At 38.4% G+C, this 25,439-nt stretch overlaps 1 protein-coding gene and 1 pseudogene across 5 annotated transcripts in view; one reads left to right on the forward strand and one right to left on the reverse strand.

The window, feature by feature from the left end:
* GRM5 (glutamate metabotropic receptor 5) overlaps positions 1-25,439 on the reverse strand; it is a 515,185-nt gene that overhangs the window by 202,546 nt on the left and 287,200 nt on the right. The gene's annotated exons all lie outside the window — the stretch shown is intronic.
* LOC136389694 (vesicle transport protein USE1 pseudogene) lies at positions 6,381-7,962 on the forward strand (annotated as a pseudogene).

Consider the following 25,439-nt stretch of genomic DNA (forward strand, 5'->3'; position numbering starts at 1 on the left):
GCCAATCACTGGAGTGTCTTTTGGTACCTCCCTGCCCCAGCATGACAGAACATTATCAAGTGCAATAGCCACGGTATATGGAGGACATGGTGACCAGGAGCTCAGTATATTCCAGAATGAAGTGCTGGATCGTAATTAGTAAGTAAGCCATCTAGATAAGCACAGCCAACAGTGCTGGTCAAAAGTGAGGGAATTTTAGAAAAGATAATAAAGGAAGGTAAGGATAACAGTAGCATCAGGTAAGGATTTAAGGTCAGCTTCAGAAATGGAGCCTATGGTTTGTTCCATCAACCATTTTTTTTTTTGTATGCTTCTTTGATAAGAAGGCCATTTTTTTGGTATGCTTCTTTGAGAAAAAGACCATCTTTTCTCAAGATGGTCAATACAAAATGGAGAATTTGTTCTAAAATCTTGTCACATTTAAACTAAAAATCTTTGGTGGATGTCTATAACCAGGAGAAAGGTCTGGGTCCTCTCAACACAAAACTTCTCCTTGCCTGACCAGGCCATAGCACAGTGGATAGAGCGTCGGACTGGGATGTGGAGGACCCAGGTTTGAGACCTCAAGGTCGCCAGTTTGAGCGTGGGTTCATCTGGTTTGAGCAAAAAGCTCACCAGCTTGGACCCAAGGTCGCTGGCTTGAGCAAGGGGTTACTCAGTCTGCTGAGGGCCCACAGTCAAGGCACATATAAGAAAGCAATCAATAAACAACTAAGGTGTCGCAACGAAAAACTAATGATTGATGCTTCTCATCTCTCTCCATTCCTGCCTGTCTGTCTCTATCTATCCCTTCTCTCTGACTCTCTCTCTGTCCCTGTAAAAAAACCCCAAAAGAAAAAAACCAAAAAAACCAACCAAACAAACAAAAAAACCATCTTCTTGTGCTGTGCTGTATTCTTCCACGGAATAGTCAAGATTCCTAAGAAAAATATTTAAAGTGAGAAAGAAGTCTCTTTTCAGTTACAGTATTTCTTATTTATTTAATGTTACACTAAAGAATGAGAATTTCTTTCTTTCCTTTTTCTTTATTTCTTTCTTTTTTTAAGAAATTTATCACACTGTAATAGGGTTAGATACCTAAAGGATGGCATAGGGAAATCTAGTATTACCTTAAAATACCGAATTTCTAATCTGTGATCACAGTGGGATTATAGACAGGCACAGCAAAGTCCAGTTAAGAGTTTTTATTTTGAAATAAAAGGCTGGGCAAAGGACAATAAAGTCATATGTACCCCTATGGGCCTCTTGTAATATCTGTAGTTTCTCATATCCTGGTTCTTTGCTTTCATCGGTGAGAAGTGGAATGGATAAAATTTTAATAATTAAAATAGTAATACAACAATAATTACAATACAATCATACAACATCTAACATTTATGAGCAATTACCATGGGGTAGCTAAGGTCTTAATAACTTCATATGAATCACCTCATTAACCTTTGCAATAACCCAAATATACCCGTCAGTCCATTTGGGCTGCTATAACAAAATATCATAGATTGGGCGGCTTAAACAACAAACATTTATTTCTCATTGTCTTGAGCATGGAAAGTCCAATATCAAGGTACCAGCAGATTCTTTTTTATCTAGTGAGGAGTTGCTTCCTGTTTTTCAGATAGCTTTCTTCTTACATCCTCACATGGCTTTTTCCTGTGCATGTATGTAGAAAGAAAGAGATATTCTGACTTTTCTTTCTTTTTTTTTTTTTTTTTTGTATTTTTCTGAAGCTGGAAACAGGGAGAGATAGACATACTCCTGCATGCGCCCGACCGGGATCCACCCGGCATGCCCACCAGGGAGCGATGCTCTGCCCATCTGGGGCGTTGCTCTGCCGCAATCAGAGCCATTCTAGCACCTGAGGCAGAGGCCACAGAGCCATCCTCAGGGCCTGGGCCATCTTTGCTCCAGTGGAGCCTTGGCTGAGGGAGGGGAAGAGAGAGGAAGGAGAGGGGGAGGAGTGGAGAAGCAGATGGGCGCTTCTCCTGTGTGCCCTGGCCGGGAATCGAACCTGGGACTCCTGCATGCCAGGTCGACGCTCTACCACTGAGCCAACCAGCCAGGGCTTCTTTTCCCTTTTTTATAAGAGCAATAACTCCATCATGAGGGCCCCACTTTCATGATCGAATCTAATATTAATTATGTCCCAAAAGCATCACCTCAAATACCAACATTTTAGGGATTTAAAGTTTCAAGTATGAATTTGCTGTGGATATAAGCATTTATTCAATAGTAATGTACATTTTAAGGAAACTGATGGCAAAAGTAGTTAAGGACCTTGTCCCATTAGGTCCAAAACTTATTCTATACTGAGCTTACTTTTATACAGAAAACACCAAATCTTCTCTACATAAGCCATCAGCAAAGGACAGGGACTACTGCATATTCCAATCTCAAAGAAATTCAAAGATGCTTCTGGCAAATAAATTAAAAAAAATATTAAGTAAATAAATGAAAATAAAACGCCCAGTATATAAAAGGAACTGAATGTTTTGAAAATTATTTCATTATCTCTAAACTGTTAGAAAGATTTAATGGACCTAACAGAAAAAGTGAATGAGTGACTCTGCCTGATCCTTTTGCTCTTTTTTCCGTTCTTCCATTTAGTCCTTAACTAAGCCATGAATCTAGTCCACATGCAAACTTCTGCTCTTGGTGCTGGGATGCAAAAGTAAACAAGACAGACACAACCTATTGAACTCATGAAACTTTTAATTTTCTTTTTATCTCTCTGCTTTTTCTGTTCTCTCCTAACTACCTTTTTCCAAGGAGGAAAAATTTGGCATAAGTTAGGAGGCCTTGTCTACTCTGAGTCAGAGGAATGCATATGTGGTCTCATTTTTGTTTGTTTATACAGAGCTCTTTCTCTCTTTTTATCCTTAATTTGCAATTTTGTTTTCATGCTTTATTTTTTTGTTCTATTTCTAGCATCAAGATAAAGTTATTACAAAATATACTGCATCCCAGAGGTACCAAATTATACCTATAAGTACATTAGAAAAACTATACTTATGTGTTTTAGGTTAGACAGATAACATAGTTACCAACCACACCCTAAAAGAAGGGCTCATCTTTCACCTCTGTCTAGCATGGGGATTGGATGAGATTGACAGTAGTCTTCTCTTCTGGCTAAACATTAGAATCACCTGGGAAGCTTAGAAGACACATCATCCTAGAGACTCTTTTTAGCTTTAATCCCAGAGACTCTTACTTTTTTGAGCAACTATGGGGTCTGGGAAGTGGTAGTTCATAAATTTTTTTAGCTTCACTCCTAGAAACTCTTACTTTTTTGACCAACTATGGGGTCTGGGAAGTGATAGTTCATAAAATTTTCCTGAGGGGTTCTAATGGTAGCAAGAATAGAGAACCACTGAACTAGATCAAATTTTAGGTCCCTATGGCTTTAACATTCAGTCACCCTTAAATATAACTTTTATACAAATAAATGCTATAAGTATTACTGTGCAGAAGCCTCAAATTTCATCTCCACACCTCAAATTTGATTAACTTCCTCTTGTGGTGTGGAGGTCCCATCAATATGGTTGAAGTTTTGACATGGAGATAGGCGGTATTACCCAAATGTTTCCTAAACACAGCAGGGCTATTTTTCTCCTTCCTTTCTGCCACTCCTCATCTAAACAATAGCCTTTCTCTTTGCCTCCTATTAATCTCATCTCCAATCCATCTTCTGTACACTTGCCAAGAATGATTCATCTTAAAAAAAAATCCAATCTGATTATATCACTTCTCTTCTACTGAGTGAAATAAGTAAATCAGAAAAAACTAAGAACTGTATGATTCCATACATAGGTGGGACACAAAATTGAGACTCATGGACATAGACAAGAGTGTGGTGGTTACAGGAGGCAGGGAAGGAAGGAGAGGGAGGGGGTGGGGGGAGGTGAGGGACATAAAGAAAACCAGATAGAAGGTGATGGAAGACAATTTGACTTTGGGTGATGGGTATACAACATAATCAAATGTCAAAATGACCTGGAGATGTTTTCTCTGAATCTATGTACCCTAATTAATCAATGTCACCCCATTAAAATAGTCTAAACTAAAGAATAGTTTTTTTCCCACCAATTTTCTCTAATTTTCAGCATTTTGAAGGAATTAGAGTAAAATCACTTTTTAGTAACAAAAATAAAATTCATTCTGATTATATCTCTTCTCTTCAATAATTGCTATTTCCCTCAGGATCAAGTACAAACTCCTTAGTTATGTCACACATAAAACTGATTTTCTTTTTCAACTTAAGATATTAACATGCATACACGTTACCTATTCCAGTCTAACTAAACTAATAATAACCATCGTTTACAGCATTTACTATTCATCATCCATTTGTTAAAATTTTTTACATATATTAATTTATCAAAGCCTTACAACGACCCTATGAGTTACATACTGTTCTTCATTTTACCCACGCAAAAACCAAGACTCAGACAAGTCCAGTAACTTCCTAAAGACATACAGCTAGAATTTCAGACCTGGGATTCAAAATCTGGCACCAAATCCTGTGCTTCTTAATCACTATGTGCTATTACCTCTTTTATACAGATATTCCTTCTAAGTTTATTTGTTCTATGTTGAATGTTCATCTTTCACCAGATCCTCAAATATTGATTAGTATTTATAATTTTTTAAGATTCAGCTGAAGTGTTGCCTCCCCTGGTAGCAGTTTCTAAGTGTTCAAACTTCCTCACTCTACATTTAGTGCCTCTCTACTATCTAGACACCTTGTTTTGACATTTTCTATCAGTCTCTTGTAGGCATCTCACAGTTTGAGAAATATTGGAGTGAAGGGAGGCAAAGAAAAATGGTAAAATTACAAAGAAAAAGCTAAAATTTGGTGACTGTAACACTAGACAATGTAAGTAAAAGGTCCTTCCACGCATAGCCTCGCACATTGAAGATGTTTAGGTTTGAGTAAATAATTTACTTTTTCTAAGTTTCTTTTTTTGTTTTGTTTTTTTGTTTTTGATAGGAGAGGAGATAGTGCATACTCTCCAACCAGGATCCACCTGGCAACGCCTGTCTGGGGCAGATGCTCAAATCAACTGAGCTATCCTCAGTGCTCAGGGCTGAAGCTTGAACCAATAGAGCCACTGTCTGCAGGAGTGGAAGAGAGAGAGAGAGAGGAGAAAAGAAGATGGTCATTTTTTATGGGTGCTCTGACTGGGGAATGAACCTGAGACGTCAACAGGCTGGCCTGACACTCTATCCACTGAGCCAACCAGCCAGAGCTTTTTTTCTAAAGCTTCAAAAACATTTTTTTTTTGGAAAATCTACTTTTGTTATGTCCAGCTACTCAATTTTAGGAGTGATCAAGACTGGCATTCTTGGTTCTATTGTAGGTCATATCAGGAGACTTTAAAGATATCACTGGGCTCACCACTCATAATATCTCATTTGGTATTAAAAACAAAAAGCAATTATTAAGATCTTAATATGAACCAGATATAATGGTAGGAACTGGGTTATGAAAATTAATGATAGAACACTTGCTCTCAAGATCTAATGAGAGAGGCCAGGAATAAATTATGATACCATATTTTATCAATTCTAGTTTCTAGAATTCTTTTTCTTATTTTCACATTTCTGTGAGACATATCTCATGTTTGATATCTTATACATGATGAAAATTATAAGTACTATTTTGGAAAAAAGTCTAGAGCAGGGGTCCCCAAACTATGGCCCATAGGCCGCATGTGATCCCCTGAGGCCATTTATCTGGCCCCCGCTGCACTTCCAGAAGGGAGACCTCTTTCATTGGGGGTCAGTGAGAGGAGCATAGTTCCCATTGAAATACTGGTCAGTTTGTTGATTTAAATTACTTGTTCTTTATTTTAAATATTGTATTTGTTCCCATTTTGTTATTTTACTTTAAAATATGATATGTGCAGTGTGCATAGGGATTTATTCATAATTTTTTTTTATAGTCCAGCCCTCCAACGGTCTAAGGGACAGTGAACTGGCCCCCTGTGTAAAAAGTTTGGGGATGCCTGAGTACTGTAGAGAGGACAGGAAAGAGTAGACATCAGAGAAAGCTTCTCAAAGGAGAGATTAGTGATCTCTCAGTGAGTGGATCAAGCAAGGAGGAATGTGGCAAGGAAGGATGTGGCATGTGCAAGGACACACAGATAAGTGATCAGGCTCAGGGCCCTGTGCATTGTTCTATGCACTACTAGCATGGTGGGGGGAGGATAAAGTAATGTTGCACCCTGCGGCTACATGGTTAGTTAGAGGTCAGGTCATGTAGAGCCAGGTTAAGAGATCTGGGCTTTACATAATGAGCAATAAGGAATCCTTTAAGCAGGGTCTGGCAAGCCAGGGTTTGCACATTGACTGATTGCCCTGGGCAAATGGCATAAAAGAAAATGGGCAATGACAGTGAGGACCAGAATGAGGAAGGAGCTTTTGGACATAGAACCCCAACTCAGCTGTCTGGAGTGAAGAAACCAAGGCAAGTCTCTGTTGAGGAGACCAGTGTCATCCTAAGTGGTTAGGGCAGAAGCCGTGTGCTCTGGCAGAAACCTGTGGCACTGGGTGGCTGAAATATTTGCCTGAACTCACCCTAAGGCAACAGAAACTGTATTTCCATGACCATTTCTGGGCAAACATGAACTCCTGGCATCATTGCCATGTGCCCCGGGGGCAATTTTAACTGGCTTTTGGATGTGTGAATGCGCCATTATAGCCCTGTGTCTGAAAATCTGTGTCTTCACAAACACACACTGAACAAACGGAATCTGTTCTCAGTAGGAAATAACTGTGCTATGGGGTTGGCACAGAAAGCAAGTAACAACTCTGCTGCCCCCCAAGCTGCCTCTTCTAGCTTGTTGCTAAAGGCTCCTTTGGTTCCCTCTCCTCTACAAACCAGAGGCAAAGTCTGCATGTTTGCATTCACAACTCCAATTGTTTCAAATTAAATTGCCCCAGGAGCTGAATTACCTCGGCTAACGTTGCTCAGCAGTGCTGTGGCTCCCTGCACTCAAGTGGTTCCAAACCAGATTCCCTCAAGACAGGTGTTCTTCCTTCCTCTGCTCCAAAATAAAGCACTTGCAAAGTGGCACTCATGTTCACTACAGAAAGTGTTTGGTTTGGTTTCATTAAAACGGTAGATGGGAAGACTATACTGGCAACAAACAGGGGAGAAAAGGTCTAGGGAAGAATAGTTTCCAGGGCGGAAGGGGTGGGGCTCAGGCTGGTGAAATCTGGGTGAGTCTGGGACTGAACCTGGCGAAGCTGAGGGACCCGGCAGCAGAAAAGCACCAGGAGAGGGGTCTGCGGAAGTTCCTGGGAGGCCTGAGGTCGTGCGGCAGGCCCTGAAAGCCCAGGCCAGCACACTGGTCTCTGAGTGATCAGTGAGTATTCTGCAGGGTTGTCTTTCTGAAAGGGATGCTGCAGGCAGGGAAGCTGATCTCTTCAGCTTCCTGGTCCCTGGCCACTTGCTGATCACAGCCAGGGAGCGGGTGCCCGTCACTAATACAGTACATCTCCACTGGCTGGCGCAGTACCCCAGCAAGATGTGGAGTGAGCTGCTAGGGGTGGTCTCTGCTAGAGAGCCCGATCTGGACGTGAGGAGGACAACTGGGGTGGCAGGGCCCAGGCCAGGGGATCAGAAATAGTTGACAGCCGAATTAGATAGACCTCGTCCTGCAATGCCAGAAGCTCCAGGAGAAGCTGGCAGAAGAAATGCAAGCTCTGACCCAGAGCCTTAAGACCAACCAACAGAAGAGCCGGCCAGCTGACCCAGGTATCATCAAGGACAACCAGACCCTGTCGCGCTCCTTTAAGATGGCCAACCAGAACCTGGAGAAGCTGAAGATAAAATCAGTGTGGCTGGAGCAGCTCACACAGAAACCAGTCCACTGGCTGGTTTGAGCCACACTTGTCATTGCCTGCTTCATTTCCACCAGCATGGTCCTCTTCATCCCTATCCTGCCCAAACTCAAATAAAGACCTGGCCAGACAAAGAAAGAAAGAGGGAAAAGGAAGAAAGAAAGAAAGAAAGAAAGAAAGAAAGAAAGAAAGAAAGAAAGAAAGAAAGAAAGAAAGAAAGAAAGAAAGAAAGAAAGAAAGAAAGAAAGAAAGAAAGAAAGAGGGAGGGAGGAAGGAAGGGAGGGAGGAAAGAAGGGAGGGAGGGAGGAAGGAAGGAAGGAAGGAAGGAAGGAAGGAAGGAAGGAAGGAAGGAAGGAAGGAAGGAAGGAAGGGAGGAAGGAAGGAAGGAAAAGAGAGAAAGAAAGAAAGAAAGAAAGAAAGAAAGAAAGAAAGAAAGAAAGAAAGAAAGAAAGAAAGAAAGAAAGAGTATACTTTCCAGAATGTTCTCATAAAAGTCCTTTATACCCTTTTGGCCTGCCAGAAACTTGCTGAGCTGCTGAACATTTTGCTGGGCCCTAACTTGCAAACCGGAGCCCCAGAAAAACAGAAACATAGTAGGACATGGATTAACACCAAGCGGGGATTAAATCATGGCTCTGACACTCACCACTTATGGCACCTTAGACAAGTCACTTAAGTTTCTCAAACTCATGTTCTTCACCTTCACAGAATAAGTGTTGATGAAAACATAACATCTATTATAAACTGTCTTTCAAAATATTATGAGCTATTCAACCCTAAAGGATCAAAATTATTTGATAAAAACTTGAAGCAAAGTTTTTCTTTGGCTCTTAGTTCCATTTATTAATTTCAAAAAAATTACTGAAACCTATTACACATGGCAGGATTGTAGCAGGATTGTATAAATATGCATGATTGTGTGTGCATGTGTGTAGGGGGTAGTATTAGGAAGGAACATTCCAGATAGAATGACATGGATGTGCAGTCCTTGTAATTAGGATTTCAAGCTTCAGGATTTGCAAAGGTTCCTGTAACAGAAATACTAAAAATTGAAGTAGAAAAATTAGACTATTAAGGGTGAATTGGGGTCAGAGGTGCTGATCATTTAATGCATTATGAGCCCAGTGAATTTGTCTGTGTCATAGGAGGGAACAGATGGGACACTGAGATTAGAATAATTAGGACAATTTCAGGAGGATTAATACAAGGACTGTTTATGAACATATAGGCAGGATGTGGTAAAATCATTAGGGATACTTGAATATCCATATCCTAGTAACTGTGGGGCATAGTTACCAGCCCCAATACAAAGGAGCAAGGGGTGGGGGTAGCAGTGACCTTACAGAGACCAGGGATAGAGAGGGCCGAGGAAAGAGGCCCTGATAGGAGACTTGGGAAATAATGCAACCAGTTCAAAATTTTCCCACAAAAGGGGAGGGAGGCCACCAGAGAATAAATAACCTGACTTCAATTTCCTTCCTCCCTCCAACTTCTGGCTAGTGCCTTCCACTGGCAGGATCCTACTGCCTCCAGAGGCAAAAGAGCCTGCTGATGCAGGTGACATGTGTCAGCTCCCACGGCACAGGACGGGGCAGAGGAGAGATGGCTGTGGATCTGGTGGCAAATGGAAGGCGCATTCTCTGTAAAGGAATGTGTCTTTATTCTAAGGGCAATAGAAACTTCTGGCCTTAGAATTCTTTGCCTTATTGTTCCCATGGTTCTCACTGTTGACATGCACTTCTTCAGTTTACAGGCTTTGGATTCTGGTGGCTTGTGTTCACTACCCGGACTAGCACTTGTTAGCTATCTGGCCATGAGCAAGCTATTTAATCTCTAGAGTTCCTCATCAATAACATGGGAATAATAATAGCAACTCTTGATTAAGACTAATAAAAGGATTAAATGCAATATAGCATTTAAAGCATTCAGAAGAGTATCTGGCAAATAGTAGGAGTAAAAAATGTTTAATTTCTTGATTCATATAAACGTCATATTGACATTTAAAAGAATAAAAAATCAAAGTTTAGAGACTTTTCAAAAAAAATCACACAATTCTTTAATGTTAGAACTGAGTGACAGAGATTCCACTACAACACATCAGCTCTAAGAATGGTACTTATTCCTTATTGCCTCCTCATACCTCAAGGTTGTAAAATTCTGGAGGGAAAGAATAATATCTCATTTATTTGGCATCCAGGCACCAATCATAGTATATAATTTTTGCTCAATATATATTTGATGAATGAGTGTTTAAAGCACTGTGACAGAAAGGTACAGAAATAATTAGTGGAGGAGAAAGTAGATCTTCCCTTGCATGATTATATAAATAATTCTTTAAATAACAAAGTATATTATTTCAAGAAGGTACTGAGATTTATTAATAAATTATAAAAAATTAGCATATTGTGTAACTACCCTGGGGCCCATTGCTCTGGTTGAAATATTCAAGTCGCCATTTCTGAAGCTCTCCCCTCCACCATTACCTGGATGTATTGGAGGTGGGAGTAACCTGTAGCTTGCTGAAACTCACTAGAGTTAATGTTCTCTTTAGTCTTTTTTTTTTTTTTTAATTTTTTTCGTAGAGGAATGATCCTTTATTCAATGTATCAGTCAATGGGACACTAATAGTGGTCTCCTGGGAGTTTTATTCATTTCATCAGGCATTGAGCACTGGGGCAGCTTGGAGTTTTTCTGGTAAAACTGAGACTGAAAGTGTATAATCAGAAGTATGATCTTACTGTCTTACTTGCATGGGAGAAAGGTAGGGGTCTTAAATGATAACAGAGGTAATTTAGTCATTTTAAGGTTAGAATGGTCTTAGAATAAATCCTGCTCATTGTTTGATGTCATAAAATCTACGAGGAAAAATAGACTAGGAGTTAGAAGTCCTATCATACACATTTGATTAGAAAGGATAATTTCACTAGGTTATAAAATGAAAGAAACTTGCCTTGCCATCATCTTAGAGACATTTTTAGAACCAGATGTAATTTTTGTGTTGGGAATGATAAAGAGCGATGCAAAACCCCAAAGTTATTATCTTTCTGTTTGTAAAAACTTGACATTTACACATTGTTTTTCCTATTTGGTGCCTTGGTATTCACTGAGGTTTGTTTCCTTCATGTGGTCGAGCTTCTCAGTTGTGCCTGGGATAGAAAGGCCCCAGTGTGGGAAAGGGAATGCTTGACTTCCAGTTCCCTTCTAGATTTGGGCAGATCTTAGCAGACATAGCAAAATTCGAATATACAGTTTGCAGTTGCATTCCAGAAAGCATTGTGCCATATTGTACCTCTAATTCACTTTGAACATTTAGTCAAAACAACAAATATTTCCCAAGTATGTACCAAAAGCCTGGTGCTATGTTCGCTAAGTGGTTTCTAAATAAACTAATAAAGATGTTCTCTTTCCCAGGGGAGTCTATGGTCTATGACAGCGTAGTGAGCAATGAAGAGTAAGAGCTTTGGGTATGTGGCTCAATCTTGTCTCTGTGAGCCTCCATTTTAGTCATGTGTAAAACAGGGATAATAATTACATCTACTACTTAAGAATACCGTGAAAATGAAACAGGTTGATAATTAAAAAATTTTCATCATAGTGTCTGTCACATATAAGTGCTCAACTAATGCAGGCTATTTGGATTTTTTTGGGGAAAGGCAGATACAGAAACAGCTCTTACGGTGACATGTGCTGCATAGTGACAGAACAGAGGTGGAGTGGTTATCCAGAGACTCTTTGCTCATCTTCTTTTACTGTCCTGGGTACAGATACTTTTTGCTCTATAACCAAAGGTTATCATGTCAGAGACATGCAGGTGATGCTATATATGATGGACGGAAGGAAGCAGAACAATCTCCTTCTTCAGTGGGCGGTGTGCAGCTTCAGTTCTGCAGGCACGGGCAACCTGGCTCAAGGACTCTGGGCCTTCTCTGGAGACTTAGATTCATGTGGGGGCCTAAATGGTTAAAATGCTACAGGAAAAAAATTCCAATGATTTCTAAATATCCACCAAATTGTTGATGGTTCTCCAAGAAACTTAACAGATTTTTTTTTCTTCCAGTTGAAAACAGTACATTTTTTTTTCTAAGTTAATACAGGAACAAGATTGACACTGTGAAATTTTTTGGTTTATGAATCTTATGAGCTATAATTAACTTATCAAAGATGTTTCTACATTTCAGATAGGTGCGTTTCTTTGTGTAAATGGATTTTAGGCCCTGGCTGGTTAGCTGAGTCAGTTGGAGCATCTCTGCAAAATGCCAAGGTTGCGGGTTTGATTCCCAGTCAGGGCACATACAGGAAGCAACCAATGAGTGCACCACTAAGTGGAACAACAGATGAATACTTCTCTCTTTGTCCCTCCTTTCCTCTCTCTGTCTCTCTGAAATCAATCAATAAAAAGTATGGATTTTAGTTTATACTTCTTTCAATCATGGCTTCTAATTTGATATAAAATATAGACTTAATATTTTGTTTTGTAGTTTCTTTTCACAGTGAAGGAGTTGCCTAGAGAATAAGTTTTGGAGAAACTGGAAGGTGGAAACCCACCATGGGCCACATGGGGACTATGGAAGGTTTCCAAAAGGATTATAAGCCATGAGCTCTTTTTATTTTTAATTAATTAATTTTAAATTAAATTTACTGGGGTGACATTGGTTAATAAGATCATGTATCTTATAAATGTATACTTGAAGCCTACATGATCTTATTAATGTCATCCCAATAAATTTAATGAATAAAGAAAACAAGAAATGTATATACTTGAAACCTATATGAGTTGTGTTTTAAGGGACAATGAGAACAGTGGTGAGTGAAAGGGAGGGGTAGAAAGGTTTTTCAAACCACAGGAAAGGTATGCCTAATGTTAGGCATGGAGGTGCCAAGATTGGGGGTGTCAGCTATCAAGTCAGCTTCACAATATAACATCAACATCTCTGTGTTGGAATTAGTATTCATTCTTGATAAAAATGGAGGGAAATTAGTTTGATGAAGATATTCTGGGAAACAGTGATAGAAATTCAATGGCCATATAGCATTGCATTGCTGGACTATGGACCCTTCTCTGAGACACAGTTGCAATGTGATTATTATCAAGTTGGTTATGAAGTTGTCTCTACTGTTTGAAAGTTCATCTACATTCATTTTACTAAGCTATAAACCTTGTGAAATGGAGCTTAGTGCTCCTAAGAATGAGTGTGGACATATGCTTCTTGCTGATGCATACTGATTCCATCTAATGTATAGCTGTCTCTAAAACTCTGCACAAATGTGAATACTTTCTCCTCCTGGGGGGGGCAGTCAAGGTGAAAAATTCTAAATGAAACTGTAAATTCCATGAATTTTGCATAAAAGAAAGAGTCCACCTACAAGCCAAGAGGCTCCTTTGGACATAAGACTTTGCCTGATTTTTCTTTAGAATTACATTTTGTTTTTCTTTAAAGGGAACATTTGAGAGAATTGTTTTTCCCAATGGTATTTTTGTTTGTGCATAGAACTTGAAGAGAATTAACGTTGGGACAGAGAATGAACATTTGTGAAATACTTGAAAATATCTCAGGACCTTATGGCCATTTCTCCTTCATAACAACCATCTGAAATAGGCAGAATTATGTCTCATAAATTAAAAGCATCATGAGAGTGGCCATTGTTTGTTTTGTCTCTCAAGTGCTTAAAATAGTACCTGCCATATACTAGATGCTCAATTGATATTTGTGAAATAAAAATGAGTTGAATCTTGTCACTTCAAGGATTAGTATAAAGAAGGGTTAAGTATATTTCCCAGGACTGCAGAGCCACCATAAGGTAGGTGTTGTGCATAGAGGAAGATTGGAATGCAGGTTCATATGACCATAAGATTGTATCGCAATACCTCTCCATGATGAAATTTTTCATGAAAAAAAAAAAAAAAGCCCTACACAATTCTCAGTAGGGTGACATTACTAATTTAGGATTAGATTTAATCTAGGAAGCAGACAGAGCTGCTGATCCTCCCCCCCCCCCCCCGGGTTATTCTACAGTCGAATCCACGTCCGATTTAGGATGAAAAGGGATTTTACATGACTATTTGTAAACTGGCTTAAATCGTTTTTGAAACAAGGATGAATAAACATAAATACAAATGAGCAATCTGAGGCTACACTGTGGTTTTACATTCATTTCAGCAGGTATTTACTTATTCAGTGCCACTTAGATTTCTGGGATCAGGGATATAATGGAAAGGAGATACAATTCCTGCCTGGATTAGCTCACTGCTGTATTTTAGGTGAAAAGTTGAAGCAAATTAGTGATTTCTAAGCCTGGTTGTATATAAAAAAAATCCACAGAACTTGTTAAGTATACAAAATTAGGTTATCAGAGGTTAGGTTTCTGAAAATTTTTATTTTTATCAACAGTCCCAAATGATTTTGATTACAGCTACATTTAAAAACCACAGACTTACATGCACACTAAAATTCTTTGCAGCTTTAGAATTCTATGATTTTCTAGTATTCTAAGTTTCTTACAAAAATAGTGAGGGAGGTGTATATATGTATTTCTGCCAGCAGAGCACTGTTCTGAGAGGGAACACTAGAGCAAAGAGGATAAGCATTGCTGGTAAGGACTTGGTCTGAAAAGCCATCGGCAGCTCGGGCCAAGCACCAGCCCCAAAGCTGAGTGGCTTAAGCAGGAGGTAGATTCCCTAAGCTGTTTATTTAGGTTTGGCTACCTTGGAGTGACTAATTAATTATAAAAGCCGGTCCAGTTGCTTGTCTTCCTTCCTTCCTTCCTTCCTTCCTTCCTTCCTTCCTTCCTTCCTTCCTTCCTTCCTTCCTTCCTTCCTTCCTTCCTTCCTTCCTTCCTGCCTTCCTTCCTCCCTCCCTCCCTCCCTCCCTCCCTCCTTTCTCTTTCTCTCCTTTCCTCTTTCCCTTTCTCTTTCTTTCTTTCTTTCTTTCTTTCTTTCTTTCTTTCTTTCTTTCTTTCTTTCTTTCTTTCTTTCTTTCTCTCTCTCTCTCTCTTTCTTTCTTTCTTTCTTTCTTTCTTTCTTTCTTTCTTTCGAGTTTTTAAACAGTTATTTTTTAGAGAAGTTTTAAGTTTATCTTAATATTGAGAGGAAAGTATATAGATTTATCAATTTCCCTCAGAGAGGTTTTGGGGAAAGGAATCTCAAAGGCAAGGGAAGTAAAACTGACTGATGGCTGTTAGAGGGGTGTGGGGGGGTGTTGAGAGGCAGGTGGTAAAGGTGAAGGGATTAAATAAAGAAAAAAATTTAGACACAGATAACAATGTGGGAATTGCAGAAAGAAAAGGGGGCATGAGAGGAAGTAGAAGAGAGTGGAGGGGAATAGATGGTGATGGAGGGAGACTTGACTTGTGAAGGTGAATACACAAAGCAATATACAGATGATGTAGACTTGTGCACCTGAAACCTGTATAATTTTATTAACCAATGTCACCCCAATTAATTCAATAAAAAGTTAAAAAGTAAAAGCAAAAATAAATCAATGGGGCCACATCAAACTAAAAGGCTTCTGCACAGCCAAAAGAAAGCATCAACAAAACAAAAAGGCAATCAGTTGAATGGGAGAAGATATTTGCAAATGGCACCTCCAATAAGGTGCTAATGTTCAAAATACACAAAGAATACATACAACTCAATGACAACAAAACAAACAATCCCATTAAAAAAATAGAGAAGGACCTGAACAAACACTTTTCCCAAGAAGACATACAGATGGCCAAAAGTTATGAAAAAATGCTCAACTTCACTAGCTATTAGAAAAATACAAATCAAAAGTCATTCCATATTTTGATTTGAATGCTCCTGATTTCAAAAATATCTTTTTTGGTGTGTGAACAATAAGTTTTTATTAAATACTAAGAAAAAAAAGAATTGCTTTCTGTAGAACAAGCAACCTAAATAGCATTCAGTTCTCCTTATCAGAAAAAAACAATATTAGCGGCTATTGAGGGTTACATGCTAATAAATACCATCTGTTAGTCATTGTGTATGTTAAGTTCGCTTTATAAACACTGAAACATCATAAAAATAGTTGTTAATATTTCATTATATAAAATAATTATATTTATTAATATTTATAGTAGTTACTATTTATTTATTGGATGCTTAATATCTCTATGCAGTATGCTTTGAACTGTTTTCCACACTTTATTCAATTTTTACAATAACCTATAAAGTATATTCTTTTTGATCCCCATTTTACAGGTGAAGAAGTTGAGGTTTATAGAAATTGAGTTCCTTGAGACATCTAGCTGGCAAGTTCAGATCAACGACTCAAGCCTAGTTCTGTTTGACTCTTCAGCCCATGTTTTTAAAGATTTACTAAATTAGTCCTAAATAAATAAAATAGATCTTTCCATACACCAAAATGTCATCTCTAGTCATTAAATTATGTTTTAAAAGACTATTAAAAAGCAGAAAAAAATGTCCATGATATTGTAGTATTTTTGATACACAATACAAATATATATATATACACACACATATTTAGAAAAATGCTTGAAGGAAATACATCAGAATGTTAATGATTTTTCTCTGAGTGGTTGAATAACAGATATACTTTTGTCTTTTTCCCATACTTTCCCATTTTTTCATATTTTATATAACTTTATAGTTAGAAAAATAATTATATGTTATTAATTAAAACAGATTATTAATATATTAAAGAGATTCTAAGAAAATTCATTGAAATATTGAAAAGGTTTTCAGTTACACAAAAGAGCTATAAACATAAAATAAAATCATTTATATTATTTCTCTTCATAGAAAAAAAAATCCAAATGCCTCAGTTATCATATAAGATCCTTTATAATCTAGTCATTGTCTATTTTTTCCAGATTTATAATCTAACTTCTGGATATCTTTTAAGACTTACTGTAATGTCTAAAACTTTCTGTGAGATGTATTCTTCTTTCTAGTTTCACAAACCATGTTAAGGTACCATATTCCTTCACAATTCAATGCCTGTGCATGTTGTTCTATTTGCCTGGAATCACTGGACTATAACCTTGTGAGTACAAAGGTCATGTCACCTTAACACTGGTATTCAATTTACCTAACACAGTGCTTACTACACAATAAGCCTTCAACATATATATGTTGAATAAATAAATGGTCTTCTTTTACCTACTTCTCCCTCCATCTCAGCACAACCTAGTGGTTAAATTTCTGCTTTAGAGTCAATAAAATGGAAGAGTGGTATATAGCTTTCACATTTACTCTATGTGTTTCTGTTTGAGAATTGCACAGAGAAAATGTATGCATATACTATTGTGTAACTTGAAATATAAAAACAAGAAATCATATTTTATTAAAATTTCCTCTGAAACAGTTGTTATTAACCATTATCATCTTTTAATCCTCTTTTTAAATATCACCCTCTTTTGAAAGCCTTCTTATATTCCCTTTAGGCTTAGTTCTTTCTCTATTTTCCTAATTTTTATTTTGCTTTTTATGTGCCTATATGTATTCCACTGCATTGCAATTATTTATTTATGACTGTTTTCCCTACTATGATGTGATGGAGAGCACAAGGTCTAGTAATTCACCTTCATACCAGAAAAGCTTAACTCAGAGTATCTTTATTATATGCGGCTTAAGTGTCTGTTTGTTGCTGATAGCTTATTGGTTGCTTGCATAACTGTACTAGCCAATGGGGTGAAGTTGCCACGGCTGAACGCAAATTGAGCGTGTCAGGGGGAAGGTGAACATTTGTTTGCATTGGCAATCATCTGTTTTACATAAAAACTACATCTTAACATAATTTCTTTTAAGAATGCCTCCTAGAAAATACAGCACTGAAGAGGAGAGAAAAGGAGCTAAAGCTGCACAAAAACGGCTTTCTCGACAAAAAGAAACCACTGAGCAGAGAAAGACAAGGCTTGCTTCAGTCGCAGAGCAAATGCATCTTTCTCGGCAAAATGAGACTGATGAGCATAGAGAAACAAGGCTTGCCTCAGATGCAAGACAAAAAAGCCTGTCTCGACAAAATGAGTCCCTTGAACAAAGGCAAGAGAGAAATGCAAAAAAACGACAGAGTAATGCTGACTGAAACGCAAAAAGGATTAAAACAGTTTCAAACGGAGAAACTTTAATTTTTGAGCATTCCTCTGGTGACATGAATATTAAATGTGAACACTGTCAGTCCTTAAACTTCAAGTTAGAAACTAATCAATTTGACAGTGGCAAGAAAGGATTTTCTCAATGTTGCAAGTACAGAAACATTGTAGTTCCACTAATTGAAATGTTGTGTACAAAGAGATCTTTGACATGTGAATTAACATTTTATTATTTAAATCACCTTTATTTATTGAGCTCTTAAGAAATGTACCACCAGTGGTTTCCTTCATTGCACTCTACTTTAAGCAATTAAGCAAGTAGAAGGGGGAAACCCCGTGGGCCACTAAGCAAAGGGGCGTCCTCGCCACCTGCCCTGGGTAATTCAGTTTGAATTAGCAGACACCTTTGCATGAATCATTTGCACGAATCATTTTAATTACAATTTATAATATCTAGAACAGCAGTCATTTCGTATGACCACCGGGCTTTCTAGTATTCAATAATGACTGAACATGCATATGACTCCTTTCTCAAATAACTCAGACTGTAAAAGATCTCAGTAACCTTTTTTCCCCCATTTATTCATTTTAAAGGGAGGGGAGAGAGAGATAGAGAGAGAAGGGGGGAGGAGCAGAAAGCATCAACTCCCATATGTGCCTTGACTAGGAAAGCCCAGGGTTTTGAACCAACAACCTCAGGAATCTATGGTCGATGCTTTATCCACTGCACCACAACAGGTCATACACTCAGTAATCTTTTATTGAAGCAACAAAATTTCTCATCTGCATTCCATTGTTATTGTAATGCTCTTTCAAGTGAGGTGTGCCTGGCCAACTTGTCTAAAATGGCTCCATCCATTCCTCGCTCACCACTCTCTATTTGCCTTCCCTATTATATTGTTCTTCTTAGTTCTTATTATCATCTCACATGGTATAGACTTTACTTACTTATCTCTTTATTGCTTGTTCCTCCTCACTAGACTATAAACTCCATGAAGAGAAATATGTATCAATTTTGTTCATTGCTATATCCCTAGAGCCTGAACCAAACCCTGGCATCCAGGAAGAATTCAATTTGATATTTTCGAATAAATGGATACCATGTACAAAACTTTTGAGACAAAAGATGGGAACAGTGGAATGGCTTTACTATATAGATTTAAGTCCTTTTCTTAAATATTATTTTGACCAACGAGAGGCACTGAACTCAAGATAATGCTCTGGAAAGAGCTTTAGATTTTTCCATTGACTGAAATACAAATCTCCCCAGGATCTCACCTGTCCCTGGCAGACAAATGAAGTGAGCATCCTTTTATTAAATGCAAATTATCTACTACCAGGCCACTATCAGCCTTTGGTACAAGATAACTTGAGGAAGTATCTGTCCACAAGCCTGCCACACACCTTAAAAAACTATTTAGGGCTCTGCCTTTCAGAAATCTACTGGGTGAAGAAGCCAAAAACTATATCCCACAGATTATGGCCTTGAACCATATGTAAAGTCTTAGCCTGAAACATATGTAATGGGAGTCTAAGCAGATACCCACCTCAGGCTACAATCTCAACAAAGTCCTGTACAGAGCACCAGGCTTCTTCCATGTAGTCTACCAAGATAAATGGAAAAAGAAACAGACATAGTGGCAACAAGCCAAGCTAAGTGACTGATAGCCTAGACAAGAGATTGGGAGGAAGAACAAAATATAACTTTTATTTTAGAGCATTTGCTCTCACTCTTCTTTTCTTTTGGCATTTGAAGTTAACATGGCCTATTGTGTACTCAGGCCTTTTCTAGCTTTAGTTAATAAATCCAGACTGTCTGCTGAAAAAGAATTTTGGTCACTTTTTTTTTATATAATGGGGAGACAGACCCAGTTTATTAAAAAATGAAGCCTCCTGACCAGGTGGTGGCACAGTGGATAGAGTGTCAGACTGGGACACCAAAGGGCTTGGGTTCGAAACCCCAAGGTCACCGGCTTGAGCGCAGGCTCATCTGGCTTGAGTGTGGGCTCACCAGCTTGAGCATAGGGTCACTGACTTGAGTGTGGGATCATAGTCATGACCCTATGGTCGCTGGATTGAAGCCCAAGGTTGCTAGTTTGAGCAAGGGGTCACTTGGTCTGCTGTAGTTCCTTGCCCCCAGTCAATGCACATATGAGCATATGAGAAAGCAATCAATGAACAACTAAGGTGCCACAGAGAAGAACTGATGCTTCTCATTTCTCTCCCTTCCTGTCTGTCTGTCCCTATCTGTTTCTCTCTCTGTCTCTGTCTCCCCCCCCAAAAAAAAAATGCCAACACATTTTAGAAAAAGTTAAACATAATGTTGGGGAGTGTCTTTCTGGTTAACCTCTCTGAAAAATGTTATTGCCTATCCAAAAACTACTTCTGTAGACTCTGGTTCATGCAGTTTCTGTAGGACAATCATTACCTGGTATGCCATGTGTGTGGCAGTGGTAGTGGCTATGGGGGTCGGGGGCATTCATGTTGAGCTTGTAGTACTTAACTCAAAACCAGTCCTAATCGAGAGTGACAAATATCCAGTATTGTGTACAAAAACTCAGCTGTATTTTCCATAAAGTAGAAACAAATACACATAGGTTACTGTAGGATAGTCATGATGATGATATGTGGGTTGAAATCTTGACATTGCTATTTTATTACATGAGTAACCTTAAAAGCACATTATTTAACCTTTCAGAAATGTCTTCTCCTTGGCTATAAAATTGGTAATAACATAACCTTAGCATAAGATTGTTGAGAAGATCAAATGAAAGAATACAAGTCAAACATTTAGTATCATGCCTGTGACACAGAAAGCACAGGCAAGAACTGTTAGCTATAATGGTAAGCATTTTCACTAAGAAAGAGCAACTAACTTTCCTTCGTCCTAGGACTTGAACCTTTTTTGGTGGGAGTATGAGGTTAAAAAAGCTCCACAGAGGAGGTAGCATCTGATCATTACAACCACTTCAACAACATTGAAGAATGTGAACATGAAGAATGCATTGTTTTGTACTTTCCTGATTTTATTAACTGAGAAATGTAGAACTAGGAACTGTTCAAAAGTGGGACTTCTCATCCAAATTCAGACAAACATATTTAAGCATAATAGCAACTACAACAACATAGTTTAAAATTACTTTTTGTAGCATTAACTTTCATTATAAGTGGCATTAATCATGCATACTTATATTTTTAAGATCAATATCAGCAATTATTCTGAATAAGAACAAACCTCTCCAGAATCATACTGTTACAAACGTGCATCCACAACTGACTGTGCCCTCTAAGTAACTGACAGTTTGTGACTGACATCCAGGCACTGACAGTCTGTTGGAAATGAGTGCAAATATCTATCTATGAAGTCTCTCTGTAAAGAAATTTTCATGCTTCCGGGGTTAATATAGACAAGAACATCCCGTTATACCAAGATCATCAAATATGTGAAAGAAAATTGACAAAGAGAAAGACAGCCTTTGTTCTCCACAATACTGGATGCAAATTTGAAAGACTGTTCACTTTTATAAAGTCATACCTCATTGCTTCCTAATTTCTCCCCAGGAAAACAGACTGGGGATGTATGGTGTAACTGAATGACTAGTGATATCTAATTATCACAAACTGAACGCACAGCCCTCTGCTGAGCATTGGGTCAATTCACATTTCCAAATTAATTAGCAAAGCAATGAGAAGAAAACATCAAATAACTGAATATTCACTTGGTTCACATTTAGTCAAGATTATATGGTTTGGCTGAAAATCACCAACAATTAACACCTGAACGTTCAGCCCGTAACCTTATCTGACTTCATGTTTGTACCCTTTTCTGGTTTGGGCCTTTGGGGGAGGAGGTGTGGAATAGCAGAGTAATATTAATCAACCGCTCCTGTAAAATTGTGATAATTTGAGTTGGTATCACCTCAGAGATGCCCTGATAATCTGATGTAACATCTACCTGCTAACATCTGTAGCTTCTTGGGAAATTAGCTGAGTTTTCTGACACCACTCCATCCTGCTCCCGGGCCCTGGTTAGGACGGCCTTTTGGACACAGCTCCAAGTGTTGAGTGGCGGGGGGGGGGGGGGGGGGTACCCAGAAGTGAGAGGAATCACTTCATGAGAGTTTTTGTGTTTTTCAGAGACCATAACTTGCAGAATTCTTGGTGCAGCTGCTTCTACTTCCTAAATCTCTTCCATTTTTCTAGGAATTACTAGCTTAATCCATCTCTCTCTGCTAAGGTAAGAAAGATCCCTGGACAAAAAGCAAAAAAAAATATATACCATTGTTTGCTGTGTGACAAAATGATCTGTTTAGTTTAGGTTTTCAAGCAATTCATGGCTATGTCATGATTTTTGTATTTTTTAAATTAACAGACTAATTTTTAGAGCAGTTTTAGGTTTACAGGGAAACTTGTCAGAAAATACAAAGTTTCCATGTACACCTTCACCCTGTCCACAGTTTCCCTTCTTATTAACATATTGCATTAGTGTATGTAGTACATTTGTGATAATTGATAAACAAATATTGATACATTATTATTAAGTAAAGTTCATAGTTTACATAAAACTTCACTCTTTGTGTTAAACATTCTATTGGTTATAACAAATGTATGGTGACATATACCTGGCCTTATAGTGCCATACAGAATAGTTTCACTGCCTTAAACGTCCCCGTGCTCTACTGGTTCGCCCTCCCCTGAGACTCCTGGCATCCATTAATTCTCTTCCGGTCTCCATAGTTTTGCCTTTTCCTGAATGTCATATAGTTGGAATCATATAGTATGTAGCCTTTTTAGATTGTCTTCCTTAACTTAGCGATATGCTTGTAAGGTTCCTGCGTGTCTTTTCATGGCTTGATAGCTCATTTCTTGTCATAGCTAAGTAATATTCTCTCGTCAGGATGTTCCCCAGCTTGTCTGTTCACCTACTGAAGGGGATCTTGGTTGCTTCCAAGTGTTGGCAGTTATGATAAAGCTGTCATAAATATTTGTGTGCAGGTTTTTATGTGGATCTGTTTCCAATTCAGTTGAGTAAATACAAGGAGCATGATTACTGGATCATGTGGTAAGAGGATGTTTAGTTTTGTATGAAACTGCCAAACTGTCTTTTAAAATGGCTGTGCCATTTTTCTTTCCCACCAGCAATAAGAGAGTTCCTGTTATTCCTTGCTTTTTTCTTGCTTGTCTTTCCAAGCAAATGGTTTTTACTGTTGAAAAGGTCACTGAGCTACATAAAGTCTAAAAAATATGTAAGGAAACATCTGAAAAATGGAGCAACTAGATAACGAGAAACTTTTCTGTGTAGAGCACCCGTGTCTTTGAGGTAATGAGCTGCAGAGTTAACCTGTTTCCAATATTCTCCATCACTGTAGTCAGACCCCCATCTAGGTCAACAGGACAGCCCTTTACTCTAACCTCATGTTTGAGCTTCCCGGCACCTCTTCTAACACTATGTTCTCTTGGCAGCCAGAGTGAGCTTTTCAAAATACAAATCCTAATCTCAGCACTCCTAGGAGGCAGTCCAAATCCTTAATATAATCTCAGAGGCCTTGCATGTACTGATAACTACCAATTTCTCCCTGATCGTTTTCTTGACTGCTCAGTTCTACCCATCTCTACTGCCTGCTCCCTGGCCCATGAGAGTGTGAATTACTAGTCCACCGCAGAGCCAAAGCACATATACCATTCTTCTGAGTCAGAGGGTGTCTTCTTTCCCACCCTATATTTACCTATTTGGAATCATATTCATTCTTCAGATCTCCCCAGAACTGATCTTTTCTCACAAGACCTTCCCTGGCACTCTGCTCACATTGGGTCCTGAAGTTACAGACTTCCCAATACCATGTACTTCTAAATAGAATCTCCCATAGTGTTATTTCACATTAATCTGATGTTTCTCTCCTTCTCTACACCACATGTTTCATGAATGTAGGATTGCACATATTATACTCACTGCTTTATTCTCAGGGGACATAATAGTGATTGGCATTGCCGGAAATCTATAAATATTTATGGAGCAAATGGATAGGAACAAATATGTAAGTATTATAATTCCGGATAGAAATTACTATGAATTAAAAAAGATCTTTATCAATGCACTACCAACCAGAGAAGCTTGTATTATCTAGAAAAATGCTATTTTTTAAATATCTCCAGAAAGCTGATAAGGTCCTTTATCATACACCCTTAGGCATGCACACAAGGTTCTTCATGACTCCTCCTGCCTACTTCTCCAACCTCATCACCTGCCACTTTTTCTTTATATGTGATGCTGTGGTAATGCTGGACTGAACTGTTTGCTGTTTCCCATAGGCACCATGTTTGATAGTCCAATGCATTACTCCATCTTCTTCTACTGCTTGAGAGGTTCACAATGCCTGGAAAAACCACCAGTGATATTCCTTTCTTTTTGTTTTTCAATTACAGATTACATTCAATATTATTCTGTATTAGTTTTAGATGTAGAGCATAGTGGTTAGATAACCATGTACTTTACAGAGTGTTCCCTCTGGTATTTCAAGGACCCACCTGGCACCGCACATAGTTATTACAATATTATTGACCATATTTCCTTTGCTGTACTTTATCTTTACATCCCCATGATAATTCTGTAACTACCTATTTGTACTTCTTTATCCCTTCACCCTTTCACCAGCTCCCAAATCTACACCTCTCTAACTCTCAATCTGTTCTCTGTATCTATGAGTCTGTTTCTATTTTGTTTGTTTATTTTGATACAAGGTAAGTGTTACCTTCTCCAGGAAGCTTTCCCTAGACTCCTGCCACAGCCGAGTGTATTGCTGTGCCGCCACATTAGTCTATATAGTTCTATGTGCTGGTAAAACGTTCAACAAATAGTTTATAAAGAAGATTCATTATCATGTACAAAGTTACACCAACATCATTGAAATATTTCTTCCTATCTCCCCTTGAGATTGGGAGTGACATCAGTGATGAGACTGTCCTGTTCACTGCTCTACTTTCAGTATCTGGCAGGGAGTATTACCTGACCTAAGTTTATGGAAATTAACTGAATAATTAAAGCAAACAGTAGTAAGCAGATTTCCTCAAGAGTCGTTCATTGAAACAATCACAGCATTCTTTTTGTTCCTCCTAGATTAATTTAAGAGCTTATAAATATATACGAAGTTGCTGACTACCTCTACTGCCTTCAGAATTTATGGCTTCTAGACTATCAGAAGAGTGATTTTGTCCCTGGTATAGTCCAACTTGACCTACGACCATTGAATGAAAGCCCCTATCATTAGTGACACCTCATAAAAGTAAGACCAAAAGTAAGATTTATTCAGTTTTTCCTGTATCATGTTCTAGTTATTTCTTCACAGTCTGAGACAGTAATTATTCATCCATTTTCTCTTTGAAACATCCCTGCCTACCATTGAGATTGAGCACTCCCTCCTCCCAGCCCCACCATGCACTGGACACATCTCCATCACAGCATTTCCCAACTGTATTAAAACCACTTGTTGAAATGCACATCTCTTATGTTTCATTGCAAGATCCCTGAAGGCAGGACTCTGTTC

The sequence above is a fragment of the Saccopteryx leptura genome, chromosome 1 (genome assembly GCF_036850995.1).
Source record: "Saccopteryx leptura isolate mSacLep1 chromosome 1, mSacLep1_pri_phased_curated, whole genome shotgun sequence".
NCBI lineage: Eukaryota > Metazoa > Chordata > Mammalia > Chiroptera > Emballonuridae > Saccopteryx > Saccopteryx leptura.